This window comes from Amphiprion ocellaris, chromosome 5 (genome assembly GCF_022539595.1).
Source record: "Amphiprion ocellaris isolate individual 3 ecotype Okinawa chromosome 5, ASM2253959v1, whole genome shotgun sequence".
NCBI lineage: Eukaryota > Metazoa > Chordata > Actinopteri > Pomacentridae > Amphiprion > Amphiprion ocellaris.
Genome location: NC_072770.1, coordinates 38,780,939 through 38,793,642, shown reverse-complemented (window position 1 = coordinate 38,793,642; position 12,704 = coordinate 38,780,939). Strand labels below are relative to the sequence as shown.

The window sequence follows — 12,704 nt, the reverse complement described above, 5'->3', positions numbered from 1 at the left end:
AAACTTGTATTTTTATTTATTATTAATATATAATAATAAAATAATAAATAAAAATTACTAATAGCATATGCAGCCCTTCACTGGGGAAAAAAATTATTTAATGTATTTTATAATTATTATTTATTATTACTAATATGATTAAATGGAAATGACCTATAGCACATACAGCCCTTCAACATGGGAAAAATAGTATTTTTATGCATTTAAAAATAATTTTGTTTTATTAAAAATGAATTAATGAAGTTTCCCTGCAGCCTACACACCGGCCATGCTGGAAAATCTGTACTTTTTGTTCATATTTTTCTTTTTCTTTTTTTTAATTTAAATAAGAATTAAGTAAAAAATTACCTTTAGCCTATGCAGCTCTGGCACTGAGAAAACATTCCCTTTATAATATATATACAATATATTTTAAAAACTAGTATCTGCTGTTACAGCTCTTACACCAGTATACATTTGCTTTTATATATTTTTAAATAATTTTTAGTGTTATTTTTTAATAATATAAATAAGCAAAAATTATCTATAGCATATACTGCCCTTACCCTGGGGCAAAAAAAAAAAAAAAGATTTTAAATATAATTTATTTATTTTGAAAACAAAAATTCCTGAGATAAACTTCCTTCTTTATGCTGTAAAATTATTTTTATTTTAAATAAATAAAAATTACATTTAGCTACTACAGCATTTACACCAGGAAAAACTTGTATTTTTATTTATTATTAATATAAAATAATAAAATAATAAATAAAAATTACTAATAGCATATGCAGCCCTTCACTGTGGAAAAAATATTTTATGTGTTTTTATATTATTATTATTATTTATTATTAATATTATTACCTGTAGTATATACAGCCTTTCACTGTGGGAAAAAATAGTACTTTTATGTATTTTTAAAATTATTTTATTTACATGTAAACGAATTAATGAAATTTCATGCAGCTGATACACCGGTCATGCTGGAAATTCTTTATTTTTGTTCATATTTGTATTTGTTTTTATTTGACACACACTGTAAAGTTTCAGTAAATGGGAGGAACCAGACATCATGTGGACAACAGAAACAGCTCCATGTTTCCTCTGGTATGGAGGAGAACCTGAATAAAACAACGAATATAGCAGAGTTCCTCCTGCTTCTAAACACAGCGGTCAGTTAACAGTTCATCAGCCGTGACGTCCTCCTACAAATAAATAAATGTCCTTTTTTTCTTTACGGTGCTTCCGAATCAAAGCTGATTTACGTCCCACTGACTGATTCACAAGTCGAGTTCTAGAAGTGGCAGAAACACCACAGAGGAAGAAGCAGCGCTAAACGTGTCACCGGGGAGGAAGAGGGAGTTTTTACTGCCGCTACGAACATAAACTTTGTTCTGGAGGCTTCCAGCAGCACGTTTACATTAAACTGGAGCAAATTATAGAGCAGAGGCTCAGAAAATCAAGGTTTAGATGTTTGCTCTGGTTGTTTAGTGTCTCATTTTCATGGTTTGGGTTTATTTTGTATCAGAGTCATTGGTGTTAGATGTCGTTTTGGTGATTTTGTGTCTTGTTTTGGTCATTCCGTGTTTTGTTTTGATAGATTTGTGTCTCGCTTTCATGTTTTTGCTTCCTTTTGTGTCATTTCAGTGGTTCTAAATGTCCTTATTGTCATTGTGTGTCTTGTTTTGGTAATTTTGTGTCTTGTACTGATGATTTTGTGTCTTGCTTTGATAGTTTTGTGTCTTGTTTTGGTGGTTCTGGGTCTTGTTTCAGAGGTTTTTAGTGTCCTGTTGGCATGTTTGTGTCTCATTTTAGTGGCCTTAAGCGTTGTTTTGATCATTTTGTGCCATGTTTTGGTGATTTTGTGTCTTGTTTTGGTCATGTTGGGTCTCGTTTTGGTGGTTTTGTGTCTTGCTTTGGTCATTTTAGGTTTTGTTTTGGTCATTGTATGTCTTGTTTTCGCAGCTTTTAATGTCCTTATTGTCATTTTGTGTCATGTTTTCGTAGTTTTCTCTCTTGTTTTGGTCATTTTGTGTGTTGGTTTGGTGGTTTTGAGTGATTTTTTTTTAGTTTGTATCTTATTTCGGTATTTTTAAATGTACTTTAATTCATTTTGTGTCTTTTTTAGTGATTTTGTGTCTTCTTTTGGTCGCTTTAAGTCTTGTTTTGATGGTTTTGAATGTCCTTTTGGTAATTTTGTATCATGTTTTGGTAGACTTGTGTGCTGTTTATGTGATTTTGAGTGATGTTTTGGTTAGTTTGTGTCTCATTTCAGTACTTTTAAATGTCCTTTAAGTCATTTTGTGTCTTGTTTTGAGTGTGAAAACACTATCTTATTCCTTGCAGCTTTTTCTTACCTTTCATGCATAATGTGGAATGTTTAAGACTTTATAACCTTTGATCTGAAACACAGGCAGTAAAAAAGCAGGTTTTCTTCATAGAACTTTCTGCTCTGGCAAAAACCTAACGTCCTCAAATCCATCTTTTTTTTCCTTAAAGTGAGAAATTATGTCGAGCCGCACAGATCCAAAGCACACAGGTGGTCGAAATGTTTTACATGTTGAGAAAAAAGCGTCTCTGGCAGCCGGAGGTGTGTGAGGGGAGGAGTGCTGATTGATGAATGGCGAGCGCTGATATCTGTTCTTTTCAGCACCTGGCAATGATAATGGTTTGCAGAGTGGACGATGTGTGGGTGTGTCTGACTGTTAAAGTCCAGCTCGGCATGTGGCCACGAACCGTAGAGGGAAGAAGATTATTCAGGAATTATCTCAGTTTGTTGCTGCTCACAAAACTCCAGAAACAGTTTCTCCAAGCAGGACCACATCCATCACTCACCACAGATAAAATACGGTCCATTTGACAGATGATTCTGATCCAAATTCTTATTAAAGTATAAAAAGTACAAGTATATAAATAAAGAGGAGAGTTTAGGCAGTGAAAGGCTGCTGATTCTATCTCATCCAGACAGAACAAGGAAAGGAATGAAGTGAAGGAAGGCTCTTTTTGGTCATTTTGTCTGTTATTTCGGTCATTTTTGTCACGTTGTGTTTGTTTTTGATATCCGTTTATCATTTAGAGCAGCTTTTTGGTACTTTTTCACCTTGTTTTGGTCCTTTTAACCATCTTTTTGGTGCTTTTGTGTCTTTTTTTAGACATTTTGAGTGTCTTATTGGTCAATTCACATCATGTTTTGGACATTTTGAGCATCTGTTTAGTCATTTTATGTCTTATTTTGATGATTTTCATCACCTTGGCTTTTTTTTTTTGTCTTATCATTTTGTCATTTTGAGTGTCTTTTTGGTCAATTTGCATCATGTCTTGGACATTTTGAGTGCCTTCTTGGTCATTTCACATCTTCTTTTGGACATTTTGAGTGTCTTTTTGGTCATTTCGTGTCTGGTTTTGGACATTTTGAACATGTTTAGTCATTTTATGTCTTATTTGATGATTTTCATCACCTTGTCTTTGATATCATTTTGGATATTTTGAGTGTCTTTTTGGTAATTTTGCATCTTGTTTAGAACATTTTGAGTGTCTTTTTGGTCAATTTGTGTCTTATTTTTGTCAATTTCATTGCTTTATGTTTGTTTTGTCATCATTTTTAAAATTATTTTTGGAGTCCTTTTAATCATTTTGCATTTTGTTTTGGTCATTTTAAGTGTCTTTTTGGTGATTTTCATTACTTTATATTTGTTGTTGGGATCATTTTCATCATCTTAGGTGTGTTTTTGGCCATTTTGTCATCTTATTTTAGGCATTTTGAAAATACTGTCAATGAGATGTAAAATGTTGAGAAAAAACAGAAAAATGACCAAAAAGACATTCAAGCTCTCCAAAACAAGACGCAAAATGACGAAAGATAGAAAGATACCCTAAAAACATCCAGAGCAAGACAGACATATTGAAAACAATGACCACATTTCTAAAACAAGACGCAAAAATTAGTAAAAATACATTCAAAATATTCGAAAGTAAATGCAAAATAACCAGACAGGCATGCAAAATAATCAAAACAATATGGAAAAATAATGCAAAATGACCAAAAATACATACAAGATCTCCAAAATAAGATGCAAAATGACCAAAGATATCCTAAAAATGTCCAAATCAGGACACATATGTTCAAAGCAATGTCCACATTTCAAAATAAAGACGTAAAAATGACCAAAGATACATTCAAAATGTCTAAGTTAGACACAAAATGTTCAAAAAAGGCAAAATGTCCAAAAAAAAAAGCAAAATGTCCAAAAAGAAATGCACAATGACCAAAATGAGATACAAAATTAGTAAAAAGGCACTCAGCTCCAAAACAAGATGCAAAATGTCCAAAAAGAAATGCAATACAACCAAAACCAGGTGCAAAAATGACAGTAAAAACACTCAAAATGTCCAAAAAGGAATGCAAAATAACAAAGATAACACTCAATGTCCAAAATAAAGAACAAAGTAGCGTTCAAGAGAACCACACAGAGATGAAAATTACTAAAATGTCCAAAAAAAAGATCCAAAATAACTACGAAGACACTAAAAATGTCCAAAACAAGACACAAAACTACCCCAGAGAGGCAGTAAATAACATTAACGTCAACCTTAGTTCAGTGAAAATGACCAAAATAAGACTGAAAATGTCCAATCAAAGCTCTGGATGCAGCTGCCATGGAAACACGACTCTTCCTCTACAACACTCTGCTCCGGCACAGCGAGCAGAAATGAATAGACCTTCTGTATCTTAACACGAAACATGTACGCCTCAATCAAACGCTGTGCAGGCCGGGGGTTCCACTCAAATGACGGCTATGTTTTCACAGCAGAACAGAAAGTGCAGCTTTTTTCTGCAATTCCTGGAGGAGGAGGAGGCCAAAGCAGCAGCGGCGGCGGCGGCGGCGGCGGCGGCGGCGGCGGCAGCAGCAGCAGCAGCAGCACTAACTCATGATTAGAAGCTGGAGGTTCAAACTGGACCCAGAATGTACTCAGCTGCTCTTCTGCCAGAGCTCTGTAGAAAAATACCCCCTCCTGTGCTAGACATTCTTACTGTAACCCGGCCTGAGGGCTTAAAATCCCCACATATGCTTTACACAAACAAATCCCACACACAGATGCAGTTTTATGCAATGAGAAAGTCCAGAAAGAGATTCATAATGACCACAAACACACTCAAAATGACTAAAATGAGGCACAAAATGTCCAACAATATACTGAAAATGACTAAAATGAGATGCAAAATGTCCAACAATATAGTCAAAATGACTAAAATGTGATGCAGAATGTCCAAAAATATATTCAAAATGACTAAAATGGGATACAAAATGCCAGAAAATGTACTCAAAATTGCTAAAATGAGATGCAAATTTTCCAACAATATACTCAAAATTACTAAAATGAGACACAAAATACCCAAAAATATACTCAAAATGACTAAAATTGGATCAAAATGTCCAAAAATATACTCAAAATGACTAAAATTGGATCAAAATGTCCAAAAATATATTCAAAATGACTAAAATTGGATACAAAATGTTTAAAAATATACTCCAAATTACTAAAATGAGACACAAGATGTCCACAGAAAAAAACACAAAATATCCAAAACAAGATGAAAAATGACCAAAACAAGATGAAAAATGACCAAAACAAGATAAAAAATGAACAAAACAAGATAAAAAATGAACAAAACAGATGAAAAATGACCAAAACCAGATGAGAAATGACTAAAACCGGGTACAAAATGACAGAAAAAACACTCAAAATGACTAAAACGAGACACAAGATGTCCAAAAGAAATAGAAAAAGATTAAAAATCCAGACCTTCCAGAAGTGAAGCCTCCAGATGGTATTGTCCATGTTCTCAAGATTAAACTCTTGATTAAATTCCTCCACAACATCTGTCAGAGAAAAGAAACTCCAGCAGCATCCAGATCTGATAAAGAAATAAAAGCTGACTGGATAATAATAATAATTATTATTATTATTATTATTATTATTATTATTATTGTTATTATTATTATTATTATTATTATTATTATTATTATTATTATTATTATTATTATTATTATCTGATCATCTGCTACTATAAATAAAGAGAAAACTGAGAAATAAAACAGAATTATAGTAAAAATGGGCTTTTTAGACCAACTGCATTTAAAATTCAGTTAAGCTTTTTTTTTTTTTTTGCAAATTAAATCTATTTAATTCTGTATTTGGATTGAAGGATAAATAGTTTATTTCAGCCATTTAATTCATTAATGTGTTCTGGATCGGTGTTATTCTGATTATTTTGCCTCTTTATGGTCATTTAGTGTCATTTTAAATTAATTTTGTGTCTCTTTTTAGTCAGATTTTTACTCTTTTTGGTCATTTTGTGTCCATTTTAGATAATTTTGTGTCTAACTGTGGTCTATCTGGTCCTTCTGCATCACTTTTTGATCATTTTCTGTCTCTTTTTGATCATTTCATGTCTCTTTTTGTCATCATTGTGTGTCCATTTTTGGTAATTTTGTGTAAGTTTTAGATTTTTTGTGTCTCTTTTTGTTCTGTCTGGTCATTTTGTCTATTTTTGATCATTTTATGTGCCTTTATAGTCATTTCATGTGATTTTTTTGTTAATTTTATGTGACGTTCTGGTAAGTTTATGTGACTTTTAGGTAATTTTGCATCACTTTCTGGGTATTTCATGTCTCTTTTTTGGTCATTTTTTGTCAATTTTTGATCATTTTGGTCATTTCATGTCCCTTTTTCATAATTTGATGTCTTTTTGGTCATCTCATGACTCATGACTTTTAGGTCATTTTGCATCACTTTTTGGGTATTCCATATCTCTTTTTTGGTCATTTTGTGTCCCTTTGGTGATGTCATGTGTCTTTTTTGTAATTTTATGTAACTTTATTGTAAATTTATGTGACTTTTAGGCAATTTTATGTGAGTTTTTGGTGATTTTGCATCACCTTTTGGTTATTTAATTTCTCTTTTTGCCCATTTTGTTTCTCTTTTTGGTCATTTCATGTACATTTCCTTTGACCATAATATTTTTTCAGTTATTTCCAAACCTAAACTTCATCTGTGATGTATGTAACAACAGTAACAAAACAGACATTGTGCCTTCTAATGCAGCTTCACAAAAAGGTGCACCTGACGTTTCATCTTTTTATGTCCATTTGTGGTCATTTTGTATTTCTGTGGTAATTTTGTGTCTCTTTGTGGTAATTTTATGTCTTTTTGTGGTTGTTTTGTGTCTCTGTGTGGTAATTTTGTGTCTTTTTGTGGTTGTTTTGTGTCTCTTTGTGGTCATTTAGTGCCTCTTTGTAGTTGTTTTGTGTCTTTTTGTGGTTGTTTTGTGTCTCTTTGCGGTCATTTTGTGTCTCTTTGTGGTTGTTTTGTGTCGATATGTGGTCATTTTGTCTCTCTTTGTGGTAATTTGTGACTCTGTGCTAATTTTGTGTCTCTTTGTGGTCATTTTGTGTCTCTATATGGTCATTTTGTGTCTCCATCAGATTACAGGTGAAATGGAATAAATTGTGGCTCGCAGGACTTCCAGTGGAGGAGCTGTGGACCAGTGGAGGACCAGTGGAGGACCAGTGGAGGACCAGTGGAGGACCAGTGGAGGACCAGTGGAGGAGCTGTGGAGGACCAGTGGAGGAGCTGAGGACCAGTGGAGGACCAGTGGAGGAGCTGTGGACCAGTGGAGGAGCTGTGGACCAGTGGAGGACCAGTGGAGGACCAGTGGAGGAGCTATGGAGGAGCTGTGGAAAAGTGGAGGACCAGTGGAGGAGCTGTGGACCAGTGGAGGACCAGTGGAGGAGCTGTGGACCAGTGGAGGAGCTGTGGACCAGTGGAGGTCCAGTGGAGGACCAGTGGAGGAGCTATGGAGGAGCTGTGGAAAAGTGGAGGACCAGTGGAGGAGCTGTGGACCAGTGGAGGACCAGTGGAGGACCAGTGGAGGAGCTGTGGACCAGTGGAGGACCAGTGGAGGAGCTGTGGACCAGTGGAGGACCAGTGGAGGACCTGTGGAGGAGCTGTGGACCAGTGGAGGACCAGTGGAGGAGCTGTGGACCAGTGGATGACCGGTGGAGGACCAGTGGAGGAGTTGTGGACCAGTGGAGGACCAGTGGAGGAGCTGTGGACCAGTGGAGGACCAGTGGAGGAGCTGTGGACCAGTGGAGGAGCTGTGGACCAGTGGAGGACCAGTGGAGGACCAGTGGAGGAGCTGTGGACCAGTGGAGGACCAATGGAGGAGCTGTGGACCAGTGGAGGACCAGTAGAGGAGCTGTGGACCAGTGGAGGAGCTGTGGACCAGTGGAGGACCAGTGGAGAACCGGTGGAGGAGCTGTGGACCAGTTGTGGACCAGTGGAGGACCAGTGGAGGACCGGTGGAGGACCAGTGGAGGAGCTGCGGACCAGTGGAGGACCAGTGGAGGAGCTGTGGACCAGTGGAGGACCAGTGGAGGACCAGTGGAGGACCAGTAGAGGAACTGTGGACCAGTGGAGGAGCTGTGGACCATTGGACGACCAGTGGAGGACCAGTGGAGGAGCTGTGGACCAGTGGAGGACCAGTGGAGGAGCTGTGGACCAGTGGAGGACCAGTAGAGGAGCTGTGGACCAGTGGAGGAGCTGTGGAGGACCAGTGGAGGACCAGTGGAGGAACTGTGGACCAGTGGACGACCAGTGGAGGACCAGTGAAGGAGCTGTGGACCAGTGGAGGACCAGTGGAGGAGCTGTGGACCAGTGGAGGACCAGTAGAGGAGCTGTGGACCAGTGGAGGACCAGTGGAGGAACTGTGGACCAGTGGAGGACCAGTGGGGGAGCTGTGGACCAGTGGAGGACCAGTAGAGGAGCTGTGGACCAGTGGAGGAGCTGTGGAGGACCAGTGGAGGACCAGTGGAGGAACTGTGGACCAGTGGAGGACCAGTGGAGGACCAGTGGAGGAACTATGGACCAGTGGAGGACCAGTGGAGGACCAGTGGAGGAGCTGTGGACCAGTGCAGCTGGTTGTTTAGGTGTTCAGGTCTGCATGTAAATGCCTCTGGGTGTCAGCGGTCTTGTCTGACGTCCACCAGCCTTCCAGAACATCATTGTTCAGCGTGGAAATGGGGCCGAGCATTAAAGTTGTGTTCAATGAAGCTCAGGCCCGTTAAACGAGGCTCCCCACTCGGCGGTGAGGACGGACGGACGGCATCTGGTCCTGATCAGCGCTGCCTCACAAACACAATAGTCCTCTTCAGCCCAGCTCTTGATCCCGTTCGCTGCGATTCGGCCCGACGCTTTGCCACAACTCCCAGCCACAAACAGCGCCGAGGAAACCTGACACCTGTAAACAGTCCGTGTTTCTGCTTTACTACACATTTCTTGGACCTAATGTGATTACGGGCTCTGTGGAGGGACGGGGGGCCACAGGTGGGACGATACAAATATCTGTATTTATACTGCTAACGTCTGCTTTAACAAGTACTGCATCATGTATTACCTCTAAACCTCCATCAGAGTATTAACTGGAAAATAAACATGTCTCTAGTTTTTACCATGAAGACCTAAACACAATTCTGCTTTGTCTTTTTTGGTCATATTTTGTGTCTTTATGTTCATTTTGTGTTTATTTTTTATAATTTTGTGTATTTTTTGTTGTTTTGAATGTCTGAATATTTGATCATTTCATGACTTTTGTGGGCAGATTTCAGGTTTTTATCTTTGGTAGTTCCTCAGATGTTGTTGTTTGAAGAAATTTAGCCAACAGAAACTGTCTTTTAAAGCATTTTCTGCAGGCGTACGATGTTGACCAAACCAAGAATGTAAATGTGGAGTGAGAACAGCGTTTAATGTAAAACTACAGACAGGAATATTAGAAAGCTAACAAACAGTTCAGCTTTGAAGCCATTGTGTTTCCTCTTAAACAATCCCGATCCATCACGGGAGGAGAAAACACATACAAGAAAGCATACCGCGAAGTCAATTTCCCAATTATGTTTCATTTCCTGTCGAGCCAACGTGCTTTTACACCATCATAAATCATAGGAAATATCAGTCACCATAAATCATACACGCAGATTCAAATCAGCTGTTTGTAGAATCCAGCGCCTGTATCTCAGATGGGCTAATGTGTGGAAATGTGTGATAATTAAAGCCAGCCGCTGCCTCTGTGGGGAATAGACGTTTCCCAACGTCCATTTAAGAGAACTCGGCTCAATACCTCCCTCAGTTTGTTCCAGGGCTGCAGTAGCTCAGATCTGCTCTGCTTGGTGGGAAAAGTTCCACTCAATAGCAGCTTTTGTCCGACCTGGGCTCGGATCTCTGGGAAGTTCTGACGAAAACATTATATTTGAGGCGCATCAAGGACGTTTTGTCACATTTAGGAAAAAGGTGGCGACAGTTGAGATATAAAACATGGATTCAGTGAATATTTGCCAGTTGTTTTTATCTTAATATCAGATTTTAATGTGAAAATGTAATAGTTTTAGACACGAATCAAATTCTTCCAGTGAAATGAGGATTAATTTGAGACTTTAAACCCAACAAGATGTGACAAACTGACGCTTAAAAGCAGAACTAAATCTACTCCACTCCTTTGAAAATCATAATAATGATAACGTACTCACCTGCTGGTTAGTTGCTGAAGTAAACAGTTTAAAAGATGTCCAGCGGGGCAAGAAACTGTAGAATTTTCATTTAGTTTTCACCCTAAAGAAGTAAAACACATTAACATTTGATTCTACATTTTTTTATTTTGTTTGTCACAGAAGGAAAGCTTAGTGCAACCCTCAAGTAAAAAAAAAACAGCTAACTGTACAGTAAAATCATAGAAAGTCAGCTAGCATCACAGTAAACATCACAGAAACAGCAACAAGTTAAAGTCAGAGAACTAAAGCTAACTGCACAGATAAAGTTGTAGAAAGAAAGCTAACTGCACAGATAAAGTTGTAGAAAGAAAGCTAACTGCACAGCTAAAGTCATAGAAATAAAGATATCTACACAGCCAAAGTTGTACAACAGCTAACTAAATAGCTAACAGCTAAAGTCACAGAAAGAAAGCAACAACACAGCTAAAGTAATAGCAGAACAGCTAACTACACAGCTAAAGTCATACAACAGCTAACCAAACAGCTAGAATCACAGAAAAAAAGCTAACTACACAGCTAAAGTAATAGCAGGACAGCTAACTGCACAGCTAAAGCCATAGAAACAGCCAACTATAAAGCTAAAGTCATACAAAGACAACTTATTATGCATTTAAAGTCATTGAAACAGCTGGTTAAAATCATTGAAAAACAGCTAACTACACAGCTAAAATCGTAGAAAAAAGCTAACTACACAGCTAAAGTCCTAAAAAGCCAGCTAACTAAACAGCTAAAATCACTGAAAGCGCTAACTACACACAAAAGTCATAGCAGAACAGCTAACTACACAGTCTAAATTATAGCAGGACAGCTAATTACACAGCTAAAGTCATAGAAAAAAGCTAACTACACAGCTAAAGTCATAGCAGAACAGCTAACAACACAGTTTAAGTTATAGCAGGACAGCTAACTACACAGCTAAAGTCCCAGAAACAGCTAACAACACTGCTAAAGTCATATAAAGAAAAGCTAACTACACAGCTAAAGTCATAGCAATCCAGCTAACTACACAGCTAAAGTCATAGCAGGACAGCTAACTACACAGCTAAAGTCATGGAAGGACAGCTAACTACACAGCTAAAGTCATAGAAGGGCAGCTAACTACACAGCTAAAGTCATAGAAACAGCTAACTACACAGCTGAAGTCATAGCTGAAAGTTAGCTGCAAAGAAAACCGCAGCTAGCCTGAAACTAAAGCCAAGTTGCAGATATTGATTTTAAGCTAAATATTATCTGTAAATAAAAAATATATCTGATATTTGATGAACTAGCACTATGGTAATTAATTTTGTTTTTCCACTTAATTAAATAAGGCAGCAGCTCAATCAATTTAAAAAGGTCAAACTCCTGCTAAAGCTAGCTTGTACGTTAGCAGGCGCTAGCAGCTGCCATCTTTTTTTTGTTAATCTAATAAATATGATTTAAAAGACTGTGAATCACTAAACTAAACAGAAACTCTGAACATAAACTGTGTGCAGTAACTTTGGCTTTAGCTACAAATAAAGTGTACCTCATTTGTTAAAAACAAATACTCAACCTATTCCAAAGTACCACAAACAGTACTTGACGTATCTCCTTTCTATCAAGGTCGAGCTGTTGTTTTAAACATACCAGCGGAGTCGGCTTGTTTTCATGGATTCAGTCCCAGGCTGGATTTTAAAGTGGCTCTCAGGCTGGGAGAAAATAAACCCAGAGAATTCCTCTTATCTGTGGCTGGCATGTGTGGCGAAGAAGCTAAATTTAGGTGGACGTGTTCCTTCCCACATCTGAGAAGAATGAGCTGATTGTTAGCTGGCACACAAATCGCACAAAGATCCATAAATCACAGCGTCTGAACAAACTCAATTCTCACAATAAACAGAAAAATGTGAGGTTTGCATGTGGAGGAAACTGCAGCGGCGTTTTTTATGACGTGTTAACGAGGAGAAAAGTCTCTGATCCGGACCAAACCACTAATCTTCCTCAAATGTTCAGAGCTTGAAGACACCCAACAGAGGAGGCTGATGTTTTTATCCAGTGTATGCAGCTTTCCCACGTTTTCAGTGTCCACTTCGTTATTTTGCATCTTGCTTTGGCTGTTGGGAAATTTTTACTGTCTTTTTAATCATTTTGCCATTTACCTTT

General features: G+C 37.9%; 1 long non-coding RNA gene across 1 annotated transcript in view; it reads right to left on the bottom strand.

The window, feature by feature from the left end:
• Positions 1 to 10,645, bottom strand: part of LOC118469883 (uncharacterized) — a 30,888-nt gene extending 20,243 nt beyond the window's left edge. The window contains exon 1 of the long non-coding RNA XR_004846860.2: positions 10,563 to 10,645. This is a non-coding gene — a long non-coding RNA (uncharacterized LOC118469883). The remainder of the gene's footprint in view (positions 1 to 10,562) is intronic.
• Between the last annotated feature and the right edge of the window lie 2,059 nt (positions 10,646 to 12,704).